Source organism: Oncorhynchus keta, chromosome 3 (assembly GCF_023373465.1).
Source record: "Oncorhynchus keta strain PuntledgeMale-10-30-2019 chromosome 3, Oket_V2, whole genome shotgun sequence".
In the NCBI taxonomy this organism is placed as follows: domain Eukaryota; kingdom Metazoa; phylum Chordata; class Actinopteri; order Salmoniformes; family Salmonidae; genus Oncorhynchus; species Oncorhynchus keta.
Window position 1 is genome coordinate 28872750 of NC_068423.1, and position 7500 is coordinate 28880249.

At 44.9% G+C, this 7500-nt stretch overlaps 2 long non-coding RNA genes across 8 annotated transcripts in view; one reads left to right on the forward strand and one right to left on the reverse strand.

The window, feature by feature from the left end:
- LOC127915516 (uncharacterized) overlaps window positions 1-2447 on the reverse strand; it is a 5184-nt gene extending 2737 nt beyond the window's left edge. For all 3 annotated transcript variants that reach the window (XR_008091309.1, XR_008091310.1, XR_008091308.1), the window contains exon 1: window positions 1-2447. This exon is cut by the window's left edge and continues 1318 nt beyond it. This is a non-coding gene — a long non-coding RNA (uncharacterized LOC127915516).
- Window positions 2448-6073: 3626 nt separating this feature from the next.
- The window catches only part of LOC127915503 (uncharacterized), a 2084-nt gene continuing 657 nt past the window's right edge, over window positions 6074-7500 (forward strand). The window contains exons 1-3 of one of the 5 annotated variants that reach the window (XR_008091302.1): window positions 6074-6258; window positions 6388-6559; window positions 6646-6688. This is a non-coding gene — a long non-coding RNA (uncharacterized LOC127915503). Of the gene's footprint in view, window positions 6302-6387; window positions 6560-6645; window positions 6689-7500 lie in introns of all 5 variants that reach the window. The other 4 variants (XR_008091304.1, XR_008091299.1, XR_008091301.1 and 1 more) reach the window with 4 other exon arrangements.

Below are 7500 nucleotides of genomic sequence, written 5' to 3' on the forward strand. Positions count from 1 at the left end.
CGCTCTCTCCTCTCACTCTCTCTCCTCTCCTCTCACTCTCTCTCCTCTCGCTCTCTCTCCTCTCCCTTTCCTAACCCGTCCTCTCTCTTTGTCTCCCCCCTCTCATTTTCCTCTTCACTAATCTGGCATTCCTCTGTTGATTTGTTCTGTGTTAGAGTCTGAGGAGGAGGAGGTGGAGAAGAAGGGCGGTGATGCGTTCCAAAAACTTCTCCCTCCTGCCCCCTCCCTCCCATCTCCCTCCCTCTCAGCGAATCACAGTAGACACTGGCTTGTCTGTGTCTGGTGTCAGATAGCCGACCCGTTGCCTCGCCGACACGTTGCCACCGTCCTGGCCCTGTCATGTGATTAACTCCCCCTCTCTGTCGCTTGGCAACGGCCCGGCTGGACGTCTTTCTCCAGGTTCTACCCCTGGGGCCCTGTGTGTGAGGGGCCGTTTAAGAGCCTCTTTCTGTCTCTCTCTGTCTCTCCCAGGCAGCCAGTGTGTGGCCATAGAAATAGAGTCACTAGACAGGATAAAGCCAGTTCACTCATCACAGAACATTGACTTGAATGGGAATGTTCATTCTGGTAATTATATTTCTATAAGTAAGACCTCTCTCTCTCTCTTTCTCTCTCTCTCTCTCTCTCTCTCTCTCTCTCTCTCTCTCTCTCTCTCTCTCTCTCTCTCTCTCTCTCTCTCTCTCTCTCTCTCTCTCTCTCTCTCTCTCTCTCTCTCTCTCTCTCTCTCTCTCTCTCTCTCTCTCTCTCTCTCTCTCTCTCTCTCTGAGTCTGTCTAAGCTGCTATGCTTCCCTCCGTCTCTCCCAGGCAGCCAGTGTGTGGCCATAGAAATAGAGTCACTAGACAGGATAAAGCCAGTTCGCCAGTGTGTAGCCATAGAAATACAATTAATAGAATAAAGCAACCCGGACCAATGGTGGCAACACTTACGGGTGAAGTCAATATGTCTGCTGCTCGGCTAAGTTGAATTCTAAACTAAGGGGTCTGAGATGCCAGTTAGCCAACGGCGTTGGTTCCACGATTCTGTTTCTTCTTCATAACTTGACCTAACACTGGGTATCTTCAACCTAGCCGCTTGGGTCCACACATCGGATAACACAGCGGACTTGAATGGGAATGCTGTTATTGGTAATTGTATTTCTATGTGTGGGGCCTCACCCTCTGTCTAAACAGCTAGGATCCTTGTCTGGATACTACTTCATGACCCTCTGTCTAAACAGCTAGGATCCTTGTCTGGATACTACTTCATGACCCTCTGTCTGAACAGCTAGGATCCTTGTCTGGATACTACTTCATGACCCTCTGTCTAAACAGCTAGGATCCTTGTCTGGATACTACTTCATGACCCTCTGTCTGAACAGCTAGGATCCTTGTCTGGATACTACTTCATGACCCTCTGTCTAAACAGCTAGGATCCTTGTCTGGATACTCCTTCATGACCCTCTGTCTAAACAGCTAGGATCCTTGTCTGGATACTACTTCATGACCCTCTGTCTAAACAGCTAGGATCCTTGTCTGGATACTACTGCATGACCCTCTGTCTAAACAGCTAGGATCCTTGTTTTGGCTTTTGTATTTAGCTCTTATTCCTTCATAACAAAAGCAAAGGGGATCTGAATAATCTTGGCGTAATTGAGCCTCTACAGAGCATCTTTCTTTCTCAAGGTTGATGAGGAACAACACAAAATAAATCAATACTAGGGCTTTTCCCCAACTAAGAACAATTTTGGTTGACAGAATTTTTACACTTGTATTTTTCCATATCTAGAAACACCCTGTGTTGTATTTTTCCATATCTAGAAACACCCTGTGTGTTTTAATAAAATCAACTATATGCACTGAGCGTGTCTGATGCTTTCAGCTTACGGTTTGATGCCTCAAGAGGGCGCCAGAGATCCAGACCCAACTATTCTCCTCCCACTCCTGCTGGCTTTTCGCAGATTCTGCCATTACTCTCCTGAAGTTGCTGGTAATCGGCAACACGAGGAGTCGTTGCATCCATGAGCTAGCTAGCTTTTGTTATGACCAGCACTGTTGGTGCGCGAGACAACTTAGCATCATAGCGTACGTATCGATGAATCGGTGTGACATATGAAATACGAGTGATAGTGTAATCAATGTGTAATAACTACATAAAAAAAATAAATGGACGAGTTAAATTATTATTGTGACGTGGAGTCATATTCAGGTCCCTGATTGGTCAAATATTTGACGTGTATCTTTTTTGACACGCAAAAGTCGTTCCATAGAAATCCTGGTTGACAGCACAGCAAGCTAAGTGAAAAGAAATAGGTTTTGATGATGTTTTACTGGTAATGGGGACTTACGTAAATGCCAACAAAATAACCTTTTGGTCAGTGTGTAACCTTTATTTACCTAGGCAAGGCGGCTCTTATTTACAATGACGGCCCGGATGACGCTGGACCAATTGTGCGCCGCGCTATGGGACTCCCAATCACGGCCTGGGGAGGGCAAGGAATATATATCGGATATCGGAATATATATATATATTTTTTGGGGGGGGGATATCGGAATATATATATATATTTTTTTGGGGGGGGGATATCGGAATATATATATATTTTTTGGGGGGGGGGGAGTATCGGAATATATATATATATTTTTGGGGGGTTATCGGAATATATATATATATATTGGGGGATATCGGAATATATATATATTTTTTTGGGGGGCGGGGATATCGGAATATATATATTTTTTTTTGGAGGGGGGATATCGGAATATACATATTTTTGTGGGGGGAAATAGGAATATGGGAATATATTTGGGGGGGATCATGATCAAGATCAGGAAACATTGTATCAACTATTAACTTGGTCCGGCCCAAAGCGAACTTGCAACATGGCATAACACATTCTGGGCCCATCAACCAATCATGTTAATGTGGAGCTATGCAGAGCCTACTGCATTGTTACAACATTTGGGGGAGGGTACATAGCGATGTGGTACAGAGCTCGATTTGGACTCTACATGCCTCCGGAGACTCCAGAATTGCTTTACACCCTCCACATGGAGACTCCGACCACATTTTCGGCTTTTAGTCTAGGCCTCCACAGTTCACTGAGATGAGAGCAAACACAGTGCATTGTGTTCTATATATATATACAGTGCATTGGGAAAATATTCAGACCCCTCCCCTTTTCCCCCATTTTGTTACGTTACAGCCTTATTCTAAAACAGAATGAACTGTATATATTTATTATTGCTCAACTAAAACAATCTCAGTCGACCAACAGCCTAACGGCCAAACGATCGACCAGTCGACTAATTTGGTTCAGCCCTACTCAATACAATCATTAAATAATGAATTAGGTAAACTAGCTAACCTGGTAAATATCCTAAAAGACACAAATAGCACACCTTCTTATAGCCACTGCTACATCACTCAATACAGTCATAAACCAATTAATTGGATAAAAACCTAAAATGTTAAAGATCATTAATAAATAACAGTGTGTGTTTTATTTCCTGGACAACCAGAGTTATCACTCCTACTGACCAAACCTCCTCCTAACCTGAGAGATATATATAGAGAGAGAGAGAGAGAGAGAGAGAGAGGGGGAGAGAGAGAGAGGGAGAGGGGGAGAGGGAGAGAGAGGGAGAGGGAGGGAGAGAGAGGGAGAGGGAGAGAGACAGAGAGAGAGAGAGAGAGAGAGAGAGAGAGAGAGAGACAGAGAGAGAGACAGAGAGAGAGATAGAGAGAGAGACAGAGAGAGAGAGACAGAGAGAGAGACAGAGAGAGAGAGAGAGAGAGAGAGAGAGACAGAGACAGAGAGAGAGACAGAGAGAGAGAGAGAGACAGAGAGAGAGAGAGAGAGAGAGAGAGAGACAGAGACAGAGAGAGAGAGAGAGACAGAGAGAGAGAGAGAGAGAGAGAGAGAGAGAGAGAGAGAGAGAGAGAGGCAACCACAAATCACACATTCTTCAAAACGGCCACCGCAAAATATCCCACTGTAACTATGGTTACGTGCCTTCTGCCGAGCTCGCTACAGCGAACACATCTTCATTCTCCCCATGATTCATCATCATGCTGTTTCAGCTAAAAAACTGACTGGCTGTTTCAGCTACAAAACAGACGTTTGGCGGTTTTAGCGACAAAACAGACTGGTTGTTTTAGCGACAAAACAGACTGGTTGTTTTAGCGACAAAACAGACTGGTTGTTTTAGCGACAAAACAGACTGGTTGTTTTAGCGACAAAACAGACTGGTTGTTTCAGCTACAAAACAGACTGGCTATTTCAGCGACAGAAGTTTTGACTGTCACTGAGATAGCTAGACAGTGTTTTGACTGTCACTGAGATAGCTAGACAGTGTTTTGACCCTCACTGAGATAGCTAGACAGTGTTTTGACCCTCACTGAGATAGCTAGACAGTGTTTGGACCCTCACTGAGATAGCTAGACAGTGTTTTGACCCTCACTGAGATAGCGAGACAGTGTTTTGACTGTCACTGAGATAGCTAGACAGTGTTTTGACCCTCACTGAGATAGATAGACAGTGTTTTGACTGTCACTGAGATAGCTAGACAGTGTTTTGACCCTGACTGAGATAGACATTGTTTTGACTGTCACTGAGATAGCTAGACAGTGTTTTGACCCTCACTGAGATAGCTAGACAGTGTTTTGACCCTCACTGAGATAGCTAGACAGTGTTTTGACTGTCACTGAGATAGCTAGACAGTGTTTTGACTGTCACTGAGATAGCTAGACAGTGTTTTGACTGTCACTGAGATAGCTAGACAGTGTTTTGACCCTCACTGAGATAGCTAGACAGTGTTTTGACCCTCACTGAGATAGATAGACAGTGTTTTGACTGTCACTGAGATAGCTAGACAGTGTTTTGACTGTCACTGAGATAGCTAGACAGTGTTTTGACTGTCACTGAGATAGCTAGACATCTCAACATCAGGAAGGAAGACCTGGTCCTACCTGCTGATTTGGGAGAGAACTTGTCTCTGTTGGCAGCACACACTGCTAGGACCCTGTACCCCAGGTCCAGGTCATAACCTTGCTGCGCTGCCACCCGGCTCACCACCTAGAGAGAGAGAGAGAGAGAGAGAGAGAGAGAGAGAGAGAGAGAGAGAGAGAGAGAGAGAGAGAGAGAGAGAGAGAGAGAGAGAGAGAGAGAGAGAGAGAGAGAGAGAGAGAGAGAGAGAGAGAGAGAGAGAGAGAGAGAGAGAGAGAGAGAGAGAGAGACAGAGAGGGAGCGATACATAGAGAGAGAGAGAGACAGAGAGAGAGAGAGAGAGAGACACAGACAGAGAGAGAGAGAGAGAGAGAGAGAGAGAGAGAGAGAGAGAGAGAGAGAGAGAGAGAGAGAGAGAGAGAGAGAGAGAGAGAGAGAGAGAGAGAGAGAGAGAGAGAGAGAGAGAGACAGAGAGAGAGACAGAGAGAGAGACAGAGAGAGAAAGAGAGAGAGAGAGACAACCATCTAAAAACAAGTTACCCCAAAACATTCCATCACACAGCTCTACAATGTCAAGAGATGAAAAAAGAGAGAGTCCCCTCAGCCAGCTGGTTCTGAGGCTCAGTTCACCAACTCAAACCAACCCCATAGAGCCTCAGGACAGCACTCAGAAAATCTGGCCCAACCAAATCATCATAAAACAAAAATAAAAATATATCACCAATTGGAAAGACACCACAAAAAATCTAAGTAAACTTCAATGCTATTTGTCTCTAAACAGACAGTACATGGTGGCAGACTATCTGACCACTGTGACTGATAGAAAACTGAGGAAAACATTGTCTAGGTACAGACTCAGTGAGTCTGGCTATAGAGACCGGTCGTCACAGACAAACCTGGCTGCCCAGAGAGGACAGTCTGGCTAGAGAGACCGGTCATCACAGACAAACCTGGCTGCCCAGAGAGGACAGGCTGTGCTCACTCTGCTCCAGGGGAGAGGTAGAGACAGAGCTGCATTTCCTATTAACTGTGACAAATACTCAGACCTCAGAGAATATTTCTTTGCCAAGAATTTTAAACTATAAAAGATGAAGAAAAAATCTAATATTTATTGGGTGAAAAGCCAAAATGTGCAGTTTTGGATGCCAAATATGTGTCCTCCTGCCACAACCTGAGGGACAGCCAGTGAAAAGTGCAAAGTAATGTGGATAATATTTCCCATCTTGTTTTGTTTTGTCTTTCATACCAGGTCATGTGTCTTCTCAGTCATGTTGACACTGGTCTACTACCAGGTCATGTGTCTTCTCAGTCATGTTGACACTGGTCTACTACCAGGTCATGTGTCTTCTCAGTCATGTTGATACTGGTCTACTACCAGGTCATGTGTCTTCTCAGTCATGTTGACATTGGTCTACTACCATGTCATGTGTCTTCTCAGTCATGTTGACACTGGTCTACTACCAGGTCATGTGTCTTCTCAGTCATGTTGACACTGGTCTACTACCAGGTCATGTGTCTTCTCAGTCATGTTGACACTGGTCTACTACCAGGTCATGTGTCTTCTCAGTCATGTTGACACTGGTCTACTACCAGGTCATGTGTCTTCTCAGTCATGTTGATACTGGTCTACTACCAGGTCATGTGTCTTCTCAGTCATGTTGACATTGGTCTACTACCATGTCATGTGTCTTCTCAGTCATGTTGATACTGGTCTACTACCAGGTCATGTGTCTTCTCAGTCATGTTGACACTGGTCTACTACCAGGTCATGTGTCTTCTCAGTCATGTTGACACTGGTCTACTACCAGGTCATGTGACTTCTCAGTCATGTTGACACTGGTCTACTACCAGGTCATGTGTCTTCTCAGTCATGTTGACACTGGTCTACTACCAGGTCATGTGTCTTCTCAGTCATGTTGACACTGGTCTACTACCAGGTCATGTGTCTTCTCAGTCATGTTGACACTGGTCTACTACCAGGTCATGTGACTTCTCAGTCATGTTGACACTGGTCTACTACCAGGTCATGTGTCTTCTCAGTCATGTTGACACTGGTCTACTACCAGGTCATGTGTTTTCTCAGTCATGTTGACATTGGTCTACTACCAGGTCATGTGTCTTCTCAGTCATGTTGACACTGGTCTACTACCAGGTCATGTGTCTTCTCAGTCATGTTGACACTGGTCTACTACCAGGTCATGTGTCTTCTCAGTCATGTTGACATTGGTCTACTACCAGGTCATGTGTTTTCTCAGTCATGTTGACATTGGTCTACTACCATGTCATGTGTCTTCTCAGTCATGTTGACACTGGTCTACTACCAGGTCATGTGTCTTCTCAGTCATGTTGACACTGGTCTACTACCAGGTCATGTGTCTTCTCAGTCATGTTGACACTGGTCTACTACCAGGTCATGTGTCTTCTCAGTCATGTTGACACTGGTCTACTACCAGGTCATGTGTCTTCTCAGTCATGTTGACACTGGTCTACTACCAGGTCATGTCTTCTCAGTCATGTTGACACTGGTCTACTACCAGGTCATGTGTCTTCTCAGTCATGTTGACACTGGTCTACTAC